The 14,072-nt window shown below is 38.9% G+C and overlaps 1 protein-coding gene across 23 annotated transcripts in view; it reads left to right on the top strand.

Annotated features, from left to right (window-relative positions):
* MAP2 (microtubule associated protein 2) overlaps positions 1–14,072 on the top strand; it is a 298,493-nt gene that overhangs the window by 175,693 nt on the left and 108,728 nt on the right. The window contains exon 1 of one of the 23 annotated variants that reach the window (XM_013971426.2): positions 10,500–10,518. The exons of the other annotated variants lie outside the window; for them this stretch is intronic. The gene's annotated coding sequence lies outside the window, so the exon portion shown is untranslated. Of the gene's footprint in view, positions 1–10,499; positions 10,519–14,072 lie in introns of those variants that run through there. 23 annotated transcript variants of the gene reach the window in all.

The following is a 14,072-nucleotide window of genomic DNA, read 5'->3' as shown; positions in this document are numbered from 1 at the left end:
CCCTCATTAACTGACAATAATTGGTATCAGAGTAGGGGACATTTAATATAACTCGTCTTTAAACACAGATCAAATTTCATTAAAAGCATAGTAAAAAAAAGTGTGAGACAAGTTTTAATTTGAAAATGTAAAATTGGATGTTACAAGTTTGCTATCATTCTTTATAGAAATTTGCATAATTATAACAATATGCAGATTCTAAAAAAAAAGGAATGAATCAAATGTTTTTTGTTGTCGTTAAGAATCATTTCACCACAAATATTAGAAAACTGTTCATCCTTCACGTTCCATTTGACCTTTACAGTGTCTCTTAAAAAGAGATGTTTTTGTAAAAAGTTCAAGAGCTTAATCGATTTTTCTTAGTTTCTTTATTATAATATACAAATAATTATCTGCTAAAGTGAGTATTATGTCCTCATCCTTGTGGATTTTCTTTTCTTCCCTGAGAAATTGATCTAATCATACCAGGTCTTCATTTTTCCCATAGTTTGTCTGTTGCTTGACCATTTCTCTAACGTCACCTTCATGCTCTTCAAGAAATCCTGCATCTTTGCAAGACTTGGAATTTCAACTTGCAGTTGATGGTATTAAATTCAGGTTGCACTGTCCTATATTAACACCTTAGACAGTCATCTGGGGATCAACTAAAGAACAAGACTTTGACCTTCTAAGAAGGGATAGAAGCTAGTGTTCACCAGAGAACAGATGGCTGTTCTCGGGCATGCTCGTTCTATCAGTGTTCAGTTCATTAGTCCGTGACCAGTGTTCATGCTATGATGAGAGAATCGAATTGAAAAGAAATTTTCCAAATTGGGAAAATGGTCTTCCTAATATAAAATCATATATCAAGCCTTTTCTTTAGTAAAATATCCATTTGCTTAATACCATAACAGAGGGCCATTAGTAGTAAGTTGCTCAATCTTTCTGATTTCTGATTCTTTTGGAAAACTTGTTTGAAAACTGTTTCTAAATACACGCCCAAGGGTAAAAAAAAAAAAAAGAAAGAAATATACAGAGTTGCCTGGTATCACTACACCTATTTAGTATTCAGGCACAGAAAAAGGGCAGGTTTCCTCTTTGTAGTAACATGTGAAGAAAGAATAAGGAAATTGAAGAAGTGTTAAAAATATAGTAGATTCACTCTGTGCACCCACTGTAATCAGAAACTATTTAACAGGCATCCATCACTATTAGGTTGGGCATATAGATAATATCTAAAAAAATCTGTACAAACCCTTCTTTTGTTTTGATGACATCATTTTAAATATAATAAATAATTGACATTTGATAGTTGAGATCATGTCTATGAGTCATTTATTTTTGCATCTATGAGGCTGCCTTTCCTTTTTGAAGCTGAGTAACTACATAATTAAATTGTCATTTAAAGAAGCAATAACCACAGCAGAAAGCCAAATGCTCGAGTGACTCAAATGGCATATGGTAAAGCAGGACTGATATTTGTATTTTAAGAGGAATCGACTGTAAACTTACAGCATTAATGATACTAAATGGATCATTTGCTGTTGTTTTCCTATTAAACTAAAGCAGAAATATTTGTTAGCCTTAAGTGCATTTTGAAGTTGTTCTATTTTTAATGATCAGAAAAACTAATAGCATCTTATAATTAGTATAATGAAATGACAACAAAACCCATCTAATCTCTAGCACATTTTGTATTATATTATACATATTTACGGAGAAGGCAATGGCACCCCACTCCAGTACTCTTGCCTGGAAAATCCCGTGGACAGAGGAGCCTGGAAGGCTGCAGTCCATGAGGTCCCGAAGAGTCAGACACGACTGAGCGACTTCCCTTTCACTTTTCACTTTCATGCATTGGAGAAGGAAATGGCAACCCACCCCTGTGTTCTTGCCTGGAGAATCCCAGGGACGGGGAACCTGGTGGGCTGCTGTCTATGGGGTTGCACAGTCAGACACAAGTGAAGCAACTTAGCAGCAGCAGCAGCAGCATACATATTTAAGGGACATTTCCAGTGGCCTTCTACTTTCAAGTAGAGTTAGGAAATATATAAACATTGGATACAATTTAACATTTAAAACATTTTCAAAGATTGAGGGATGTTCTGAATATTTTGTGTGTGTTTTTTTTTCTGCCACTATCGTAAGAGATGTATACTTAAATACGAGGAGAAATGACCGTTTCATCGACTAAGATAAGTTACTGAAGAGATAATATGAAATTTGATCTTAGAGCCAGCCCATATCAAACAGACTTTGGAAACATCGTGAATTATTCCCTAGCTTTCAGTAGTCTCAGTGTAATAGCATATGGCTGCCTTACTCCTCCGGGTATGCTCCGTTGCTGGATCCTGACTAGTCTGGTACCTTTTTACTCCAGAATCCTCCAGAATCCTTATTCTGAAAGTCCCAGGCTGAAAGTCACTGCTTAAACCTGGTCCTGTTCCTAACTACAGCTTCTACCGCCTTCTCATTCCCTTTGCTATCCAAACTCCTCTAACAGGTCCTCTCCACTTACTGCCTTGTTTATCTGTCCCATTCGCTTCTTCGCATTTCACAGAACGGTTCTCTTTTCACCCTACTCCTTGCTGAAATGTTATTTTAGAGACCCCTGTGTTAATCTTATTAAAATGCTGAATGGTTGCCTCTTAGCCTTCATGCTGAATGACTTCCCTCTGTCACAGCAATGATACAGTACAAAGAACACTGAAAACTTGATTTCAGTCTTGACTTTGCCTCCCACAGCTGACGGTGAGACCTCAGACACGTTATAAAACATTATGAGATTGTCAAAGATTAAATATTATACACGTACATAAGAGAACTATTCAGGGATACCAGTTCTTCTTGAAATCTTCTTCTTCACTGGATTCTGCAATGCTAGCTTGTCTTGTTTCTTCATTATTGGGTTCACTAGCTTTTCTAACCCTGCCACCCTACCATTGGTCCATCCCAAGATGTTCATTTCACACATAGTTGATGAGCTCATCCACTTCGAGTCAAGATTAATCCTCCTAAAACACAAGTGATTTATAACATCTTACCTAAAACCTTCAATAAATCTCTATTACTATAGAATGAAGTCAGAGAGGGCGTTTCATGCATTTTTTTTGGACAAGGTCTAGGTATATAATTAAGTGTCTAATATATAGTATCAAAAGAAGTAATATTCAGAATGAATATTCTGAATGTTCTATTATAGGAAGGATTTTCCACTGCTTAGGCTTAACTCTTTGAAAACAAATATCTTTAAAAATTAATATTTACTGAATTATTTTAGTTTTTAATGTTAACACTATGGATTAATGTAGCCACTAGGTCACTGATTTTTTTTTAGTAATAGCTACATTACAATATAACACACATATAAGATTGAATGTTTTAAATACATAATTCAGTGATTTTAGAGTTATGCAATCATCTAATTGTACTACTAATTAATTTTAGAACATTTCATCACCCCCATAGAAACCCCATACCTGTTAGCAGTCACTCCCCATTTCCACTTCCCATATACCCTGTGTGTGTGTGTGTGTGTGTGTGTGTGTGTGTGTGCGCGCACGCGCATGCGCGTGCACAACAGCATGCTCACATGCTCGCTCGCTCAGTCATGTCTGACTGTTTGTGACCTCATGGACTGTAGCCCACCAGGCTGCTCATCCATGTGATTTTCCCAGCAAGAATACTTGAGTGGTGGTGATTTCCTCCTCCAGGGGATCTCCCCAAGAAATTGCTAATCTAATTTCTGTCTCTGGATTTGCCTCTTCTAGACAATTAATGTAAATAAAATAATACAACATAGGCTTTTGTGAGAAACTTCTTTTACTCAGCATAGTATTTCCAGGGTCATCTGTGTTGCAGTAAGTATAAGTACTTATTGCTTTTCTAACTGCATAACATTTCACCCAATGGATTTGCCTCATTTGTTTAATTCATTTTGTATTACTTGATGAGCATTTAATGTTGAATCACTGATTTTAGGAGGCTTCCCTGATAATTAAATTGGTAAAGAATCCACCTGCAATGCAGGAGACTCCAGTTCAAATCCTGGATCGGGAAGATCTGATGGAGAAGGGATAGGCTACACATTCCGGTATTTTTGGGTTTCCCTTGTGGCTCAGCTGGTAAAGAATCTGCCTGCAATGCAGGAGACCTGGGTTTGATCCCTGGGCTGGGAAGATCCCCTGGAGAAGGGAAAGGCTACCCACTCTAGTATTTTGGCCTGGAGAATTCCATGGACTGTATAGCCCATGGGGTCACAAAGAGTCGGGCATGACTGAGCGACTTTCCCTGATTTTTAAAGCTGAAAGTGAGCCCAGTGATTATTTACTCAAATGCTCTCCTTTTATGCACCTGAAACTGAAGCTCAAGAGGTACTCCTAGACCTTTATCTAGATACTTATTGTTTCTTATTATTTTAGATGCAAGCATCATTCAATATGAAGCAAGCATTCATTCATTCTTTTATTCATTTGTCCATATGGTTAATAAATAGTCTTGGGGAACCAAGTCCTTATGGCCTGGGTAGCAAAACCAGTTATAATCCTTGTCCTCATGAAGCTCACAGTTTAGTGGGGAATAAGCTGATAATCAAATAGTCACATAAATAAAAACAGAATTATTAACAGAACTGTGATAAGGGCTGTGTAGGAGAGGTTCAGGAATTGACCTTGTCGGGAGGATAATTTAGCTGTGATCTTCAAATAAGTGATACTTAAACAGTTAAAGTGAAAGTCGCTCAGTCGTGTCTGACTCTTTGTGACCCTGTGGTCTATACAGTCCATGGAATTCTCCAGGCCAGAATACTGAAGTGGGTAGTTGTTCCCTCCCCCAGGGGATCTTCCCAACCCAGGGATCAAACCCAGGTCTGCCACATTGCCGACGGATTTTTTACCAGCTGAGTCACCAGGGAAGCCACATTCAATTTTAACCAGGTAAAGAGGGCAGAAAAGAGCATTCTAAGTGTAGTAAAAGAATGTGTAAAGGCCCTGTGGCTATAGGAGCATGGCATATTGGGGGTTGGGGTGGGGAGAGGGCAGGAACCAGTGTAACAGAGAACTGCGGGGAAGGGGAGCATGGTATAAAATGATGCTGGAGCTATAAGTAAAGCCAGGTAACCCAGGACAGGGAAATGGTTTTGGTCTTTTTCCTAAATGCACTGGACTATTGAAGTATTTTAATCCCAAGGGTAATGCAAACAAAAAGACTGGGCATTGCCTACAGTTCTCTCCTAGGGCTTTGATGCATTACAGAAGATCACAGTTGCTGGGTAATGCATAGCTGTTTTGACGAAACTTATGATAGAATTTAATGTGGTAGCATTTAATTTAAAGTTTGCTTTTATCAAATTCTCTATTATCTGCAGTAGAAACTTGTGTTCTTTTCATAGACTAGACAGCCTCCTTATTAGAATTTCCCAATTCAATTTTGTAAAGAACTATTTTTTCTAACCCTCCTACAGAATAAGCAATCAGATCTACTTGAGAAGTAATAAATAGATATTTAAAGGTCACATTTATTTTTTCATTGCACAATAACCATGTTTTGGACTTGTAAAAATCTAGAGTGCAGAAATAGTTCTCTAAACAGCAAATGGTTAATACCTAATTCTTCAACCTAAATGCTGTTAACTTGGTCGATTGCCTCCCAGGCAGTGTATGAATAGAACCAGGAAGCTTTTGTACAAATGCAGGTCATGCCTGCATGCATGCTCAGTCACTTCAGTTATGTCCAACTCTGTGTGACCCCAATGGACTGTAGCCTGCCAGTATGCCTACATGGGTGTGAATCCAAAGCTTTCATTACATTTTATACAGTCTATCAATGCACAAAAAGCTAAAAATCAACCTTTTGGAGAAGAGAAACAATCCATAAATTATTAGGGAAAATATTGGAATTTATTTTGTATCATTTACGTAAGGCATCATAGTTTAAAAAAAAACAATAACAATAACAACAGTATTAAGAGCAATCACTAAGCTAATATCTTGAGAACGATATCCTTACATTTTTAAAAATGATATAGTGATAGTCAAAATAATCCTGATTATGCCAGCAGGTTGAGAAGGGAATGGCAACCCACTCCAGTGTTCTTGCCTAGAAAACTCCATGGATAGAGCAGCCTGGAGGGCTACAGTCTGTGGGGTGCTAAAGAGTTGGACTGGAGGAGGAAATGGCAACCCACTCCAGTATTTTTGCCCGGAGAATCCCATGAACAGAGGAGCCTGGCAGCCTACATTCTATGGGGTCACAAGTCGGGCAACCGAGCACAGCACAGCACATGCTGATAGAATTAAATATTTATTATACAGCAGTTACTTGCAAACTGTGGTCCCCAGATCACCCTCTTAGGAAATCATATTTAGCACTTATGAAGGGTATAGATCCTGGAGCTATGCCAGACCTCTGGAATCAGACTCCCTAGAGTAGAAGCCAAGAGTCTGACTTTTTAACTAGGATCCCAGGTGATGGTAATATCTACCCACGTTTGTAAAGTGTTAAAAAAAAATACTAAATAGCAACACCTTTTCTCTGTTTTGATAAACCAGCCTTACCCATTTCACTGGGCTTCCCTGGTGGCTCAGTTGGTAAAGAATACACCTGCAATGGTGGAGACAACCTGCAATGCAGGAGACCTGGGTTCGATTCCTGGGTTGGGAAGATCCCCTGGAGAAGGAAACGGTGATCTACTCCAGTATTCTTACCTAGAGAATCCCATGGACAGAGAAGCCTGGTGGCCTACAGTCCACGGGATTGCAAGTGTCAGAAACGAATTAGTAACTAAACCATCACCACCACCCAATTAATTAAGTTGGATAGTAGTGCTAGTACCACGTAACAAACACTAAATTATGTGTCAGAAGCTGTCCCTAAGCTACCCCATGTTCTTAAAAGCATTCTGCAGGGAAATATTAATAGATACTCTTATCCACAATTTATAGGTGAAGAAATTAAATGACTTGCTACAATAGAGGTCCTGCTGGCTCCAAAGCCTTTGTTTTCACTCTGTCAAGCAACCTCTTGTTGTAACTGCTGTATTAGTGACCCACCTCAAGAATTATCCAGAAAAAAAGAAAATGAGTGGAGTTATATATGAAGCTTACAGTCCCAGTTAACATCCGCTGAAATCCATGGTCAACAACAATTAAGAGTTGTAATGAACAGCATGTAATACATGAGCTTCCTTTGCTAAGTACAGCTGTCTGACGCATTTCTAAAAGAAGCTTCCAGAGGTAACACTTCATAGGTAGGAATAGTGTGAATATAAGAAAATTGCTTCCAGTTGTTAGAATTTAACAAGCAGAGAATATAAAGGAAAAACCAAGAGTTACATTATGCAAAATGACACTAAAATCGACCAGTATGTTGTTCAGTCGCTAAGTCGTGTCCAACTGTTTGGAGTTTGCTCAGATTCGTGTCCATTGAGTCGGTGATTCTACCTAGTCATCTCATCCTCTGCCACCCCCTTCTCCCTTTGCCTGCATTCTTTCCCAGCATCAGGGTCTTTTCCAGTGAGTCGGCTCTTTGCATCAGGTGGCCAAGTCACCATCTAACAAAAAAAGGAAAGTTCATTGTAACCCAGTAAAGGTGCTGGAAGACATGTCCGTGGGACTTCTTTAAAACATGAGCTTTTACCAGGTTTTTGCCTAAGGTTGATCAGTCTGTGATATGTATGTGATATCACTTGAATTATGCTTTGTTTTATTCAACACCTTCACTGGACACTAATAATGAAATTACTCAAATTTTTAAAATCTTGACAATCACTTATTTTATAAGCTTTTATATGAGAAGAGTCCAAATCTCTTTGCTAATAAATATAATTCAATCAACTCTTGAAATTTGGAGAATGACAAAAACCAAATTTTCTGATTATTATTCTAGTGCCAATTTTTGAAATGTTTGCATTTCTGTTATGAAATCATCAGATTAAGAAATTTAATTTGACTCTTAAGGAAGCTTTCTTATAATGACATGATTTATTTGAAGATACTTCCACAGATTATTTCTTTGGAGGAAAGAATTTTAATTAATTAGGAGAAATTACTGTTGTTTTGGATAATGTTCAAAACTAATTCTCCGGGAAAAAGGAAACCAGAAATTCCCCTTGGGGCTGATATGACTGGGCTTATCACCCATCTTATAATGATATAAATACTACTCCTTTTGGTCCCATGGGAAACTTGGCTCTTCAGTAGCCATCTATAGAAAATACTATGTTAAATTAATGAGAGAACTATTCAATACACACTTATATTTACACTGGAACTTTAGAAAATGTTAGATGATGCTACAGTCAGTACAGTATTCAAGAACATGATGAGAAATGAAAGATTTGTGATTAATGCCTCCTTTAAGGCATTAAAACATCATTTCCAAGTTTCCAAGGGAATCTTTCCTTAATTAATTTTTATTGGGGTTTAGTTTCTTTACAATGTTTCTATTGTACAGAAAAATGAATCAGCTGTACATATACGTATTTCCCCTCTCTTTTGAACTTCCTTCCCCTTCAAGTTGTCACAGTGCATTAAGTTGCCTGTACTATACAGTATATTCTCATTAGTTGTGTATATATTAACTTTTTGTTTATTTGTTTTATTTTTAGCTGTGCTAGGTCTTTGTTGCTGTCTAGTTGTTCTCTCTAGTTGCGGCGCATTGCCTTGTTGTGGTGGCCTCTATTGTTGTAGAGATTGGGCTGTAGAGCTCGCAGGCTTCAGTAGGTGTGGTACACAAGCTTGGTTGCCCTGCAGCATGTGGGATCTTCACAGACCAAGGATGAACTGGTGTCCCCTGCATAAAGAGGCAGATTCTTAACCACTGGACCGCCAGAGAAGTCCAGTTATATATTTTATACGTAGTATCAATTGTGCAAAAGTAAAAGTCACTCAGTCCTGTCTGACTCTTTGTGACCCCATGGACTATACAGTCCATGTAATTCTCTAGGTCAGAATACTAGAGTGGGTATTATAAAGTTCCTTATTTTTTGTTCTTGCAATGGAAATATATGTGTTTTCTTACAAACAATTTAATAGAAATCTGTATTTCAGATTTTGTTTGTGGTTGTTTAGTTGCCAAGCCATGTCCAACTCTTTGAGACCCCGTGGACCTGCCGAGCTCCTCTGTCTATAGGATTTCCCAGGCAAGAATGCTGGAGCGGATGGCCATTTTCTTCTCTCGGATTTCAGAGTTTAGGGTTATTTTAAAGTTATATAGGATCTAATGAGTCTTCACTCCTCCCTGTCTGTGCCCTACTGTAATAGCTATCAGTGAATTTCTGGAGGCTATTGGTAAGATCACCTTCCACTAGATCAGGGTCTAATCCCCCTCTGTGGTCACTAGGAGATCACCAAAGAACCAGGGAGAGTAGTTGAAGAGCTCAGAACAGACTTACTGTGGGTGGGGAAAGTAGCGAGATCATGCTGACCATATAGAGCATCCAGAATGTGAGACAGTCCAGGTTCGATGCATGATACAGGATGCTTGAGGCTTGTGCACTGGGATGACCCAGAGGGACGATACGGGGAGGGAGGTGGGAGGGGGGTTCAGGATGGGGAACACGTGTATACCTGTGGCAGATTCATGTTGATGTGTGGCAAAACCAATACAATATTGTGAAGTTAAAAAAAAAAAAAGTGAGACAAAGAGGAGATCAAACATGGCTTCTACTCTCTCTTTTAACTGTTTTTACTCTTTTGTTTTTCCTTAAAGTTTTCTTTTAGCTGAATGACTTTCAGTTTGACATTACATTTAAACTAGGATGGATGTAAGACGGGAAAAATAAAATCATCAACAGATTAACTGAACAAAACAAAACCACTATCCCATAGGATCTGCACTCCTTCACTAATAAGGTACTTCTGAAAGCCCTTAAAGTCAAGACTCGGCTAAAGATGACATAATGCCCATCCCTAGGTACAGGGGGCACTCACAGGACAGGCTGCTGGACTTCACTGTTTTAGGAAGATTCTTGGAGATGGGTTGGTCAGTTGGCATGTGGGGAGAGTAGCGTGCCACACAGAGTTAGCCCACCCTAAGCCTCCAAGATTTTTGTACTGTAATTATGGGAAGCCACATTTTTAAAAGATAATACATTTTAAAAAACTGTTTCATATTGGAGTATATTTGAGTAACAATGTTGTGTTAGTTTCATATGTACAGCAAAGTGATCCAGGTATACATTTTTAATGCTGCAATAATTTTGCTTATAAATGGTTGCATGTTCACTGGCCTATAGTAGTTTAAAAAACATTCTCAGAGTGTGAGGGTAAAACCCTACCTCTGAAGCAAACTTTTGTGTCTGCAAATACTAAAGGTGGCTGATGTGATCCTGGGGAGCCCAGGGGAACCCAAACAAGGCATTGGCAACCATCGCTTTCGGAACAACCGTAATTAGAGCAGCTGGAATATTTGCCATCTCATTGGTTTATTTGCTCTTTTTTTAAAGCTTAGACTTTAGTCTTATTTTTATAAGTTTTTTTTTTAATAAATCAGTCATGTATGGCTTGATTATGGATGTCAAGTGGCTGCTGGGAGCTTTAGGTAAGAGCCTTTCATGAGCACACAGTCCTCGGTTTCCCTGACGTCTGGCTCCAGCCCTGCTGTCCCTGTCTCTCTGTGCCCCTCCTCCTGTGTTGATTTCTCCCTTCTCCTCCCTGCATTCCAGCTGCCCTTCAACTCTGTGGTGTCTGTTTATTTACCTAAATCTTAGCCTCTTAAATAAAGCATAATAATAGAATACTCTTCTGAAAAGAGCAGAAAAGAGGGAATTACATGGCCACTGACAGAATAATAGAAGAGGTGGAGAAAACATTTTAAAAACTCCCCAGCAGAGGATCTGTTTCCTCCTTTGCCTCCTATTTATAGGAAGGCAACCTCCCCACTCCTTTGTTACTAGTAGCTCCAGGCCACGTCTTCCCCTTTCGGTGAAATCTTAACGCTCTGTCCTTGTGTGTTTTAATATTTTTAAGATTACTGTTGGGATATATCTTGCATACACAAATACTGTTATAGAATTTCCAGAACACCCAGGAATGCTAATATACTGGATTCAGGTGCATTTCAGGGCTAGCTTTTATTTTGATATATTTTCTCAGCAAGTAAGTCATATTCTCACTCCATTAAGAAATCTTGGCTTTTTCAAATGGGTCATTACTGGCAATTTCTTTAGTAATAAAATGTTGGCTGCCACTGTTCAGAAAATAACTTGAGACGGAAGAGGAGATATTTCAAATTAGCATTACAGAAGGGGGAGAGGTGGGTGCCCACTGAGGCCCCACTGTGCTAATTAAATTCTCATGGGTTGCCTCTTGAACAATACGCAGCAGAAGATGAAAAACCTGAACCAGCTGGAGATCACCCTTAATTGTAAACTCCTCCCCAAGACGCCAGTCAGTTGATGAAATCCCTCTGCTTTCAGAGCTTTTAGCTCTTCGGGCAAAAAGTAGATTTGCCAGAATTTCATTTTTCCGGTCAGATGACTGGAAAATAACGTGTATTTTCCCTCTCTGGTGGAGCCTCTTTTAGAAAAAAGACATTTAGCAATGTACGTCTTTTCAAATGATCCAGCAGTCAAGAATGTCATCCTCAGAGTACGGGAGCTCAAGCAATGAACATCATCAGTTGACTGAATTCTTATTTCTTTAGGCCACAGCTGGAATTTGCGTGCTCACCGTGACCCCCCGAAATAGCCTGGTGCTCTGTCACTCAGTTCAGCCAAATGCTTTCCTGGTGTGCTGCTGTAGGTTGACAGTTTGCTCCCAGCAGGTGAAATTGGGACTGTTAGTGAATGAGATGCTTTCTTTATCGAGCACTATCTTTCCCAAACACATCCTGTGTCCTAAGAACTTATGAAAGGAATTTGGCAGCCAAGCGAAAAAGAGAAGAGTTGAAGCTAAGAAATTTCACATCAGCATGAACTTTATACAAGCTAATAGGTAATATCTGCACACGTGTATGTAGTTGTGCTAAGTGGTGAATAAATAGTATCTGAAGGCTGACATTGACACATCACAGTTGTCAGTGCACTTTTCTACAGATGATTTTATTTATTTCTTGCAGTAACTCTATAAGGGAAATTGCATGGATAATCTCCATTTTACTGATGATAAAACTGAGGATTCAAAAAGTCGAAAGGTCTGCCCCGTAGTCTGCAGCGAGTAGGTCATAGGCCAAGGTTCTAACACAGCTTCCATGTCCAAAATATGTGTTATTTTTATTTCAAAGATCTGACTTAACCAAGTTCTCATCAGAATGCTTAGGAAGATAAACTGCTGTCATCACTGCTATCATTTTTTTGTTTATTCATTCATTCAACATTTACTAATCACCCATTTTCAAATTGGGAAAACAGTAAGCCAGGTAGAAAGGACTTTTCATTGCATAAAACAGAGAAATTCATATACACAAAATTAAGGTATTTAATTTTTTGGAGTACATACCTCAACTTTTCAATTTCTTTGGATGAATATTTATTAAGAACTTGCTTCTAGACAGGAAGTATAGTAGTATAAAAGAATATATGCAAAAGAAAATGGCCCCTGCCCACCTAGAGCTTACAGAGTAGTTGGGGTGGGATGGGTTGGACTTTAAACAAATAGTACACAGTGCTGTTGATAGGTTAAGGAAATAGAAGTGGAAATTGCTAATACCTCTTGGGACAATTTTATAATATGACAGCCTTACTTGAAGTGCTTTGTATGTTCTTGTATGGCTTAATATTTTTTGTCCTTCAGTTGTACTTGTTTTGATTTTAAAATACTATGGGAAGAAAAAGAATCCATATATTTGATAGGAACCAATGACTTCTAGAAATCAATAGTGGCTCAGTGGCCTGGTGACTCAGTGGTATAGAATCAACCTGCAATGCAGGAAATGAGGGTTCAATCCATGAGTCGGAAAGATCCCCCAGAGAAGGAAGTGGCAATCACTCCGGTATTCTTGCCTGGGAAATCCCATGGACAGAAGAGCCTGGTGGTCTCCAGTCCATGAGATTGCAAAAGAGCAGGACGTGATTTAGCAACTAAACAACAACTTCTAGTATTGAAATAAAGCAGAGAAAAGGGTGGCATGTGAATTTGTTTCCATTTCAATAAGCTGCAATTAACAACAAAAGGTGTGCATGAATGGTAAGTTGCTTCAGTCGTGTCCACCTCTGTGCAACCCTATGGACTGTAGCCCACTAGGATCACTGTCCATGGGATTCTCCAGGCAAGAATACTGTAGTGGCTTGCCATGCCCTCCTCCAGGGGATCTTCCCAATCCAGGGATCAAACTCAAGTCTCTTATGTCTCCTGCATTGGGAGGCAGGTTCGTTACCACTAGCGCCACCTGGGATAGTTCATATGAATGCCAAAAAAGTGATAAAAACAAGAACCAGGAACCAGTGGACAGAGACATTCTTGGAGGTGACTAGGGAGTGTTCTTAGAGAAGAGAGCTGCAGTTCAACAAGGCGTTGCCAGACATAGAGGAAGTACGGAACGTGGGAGAGGAAGAGACAAGAAGCCAAGAGGAGGACTTCACAGAAGAAAGAAGAAAAATATGAAGCTTGAATGAAAAGGGCATTTATTAGGTCTACAGAGTAACTAGTCTAAGAAGATGTGAGGGCTCGTGGTGGTAGAAAATCGGAGATAAACTTGAAAATGTAGTCACGGCATGCAAGTCCTTGCAGCCAGGCCAAGAAACTTAGATTTTGTCACTTTGACAGAAGAATTTTGAACCTGAGAGGGAAATCATGAAGCGACATCTGGCTTGATAAGTTTCATGGCAGCTTTGTTTCCTTGTTTCTGTCCCCAGACCCTTCCCTTTATACCACAGCAATCTGTGCACCTGCATTAACTTAATCGAACATGTTTAAAATGGTTGATGTTTGTATAAAACTAGAAACAAACAGATGGCTTTCTGTTAAGCAAAGAAGCGTTATTCAGATATATTCTGAGTTCTGAGCAGAAAACAATAGTGCAATACATCGGTAAATGAAAACACTGACATGGGTAGCCTCTTGATGCCCGAGGTTCTCTATATTCAGGGTCAATTCATATTAAGAAAACATTTTAAAAGATGAATATTTATATAACACATATATATCCAATCAGAG

This window comes from Capra hircus, chromosome 2 (genome assembly GCF_001704415.2).
Source record: "Capra hircus breed San Clemente chromosome 2, ASM170441v1, whole genome shotgun sequence".
NCBI classification, from domain to species: Eukaryota; Metazoa; Chordata; class Mammalia; order Artiodactyla; family Bovidae; genus Capra; species Capra hircus.
The sequence above is the reverse complement of the archived record's forward strand: the minus strand, read 5'-3'. Positions and strand labels throughout refer to the sequence as shown.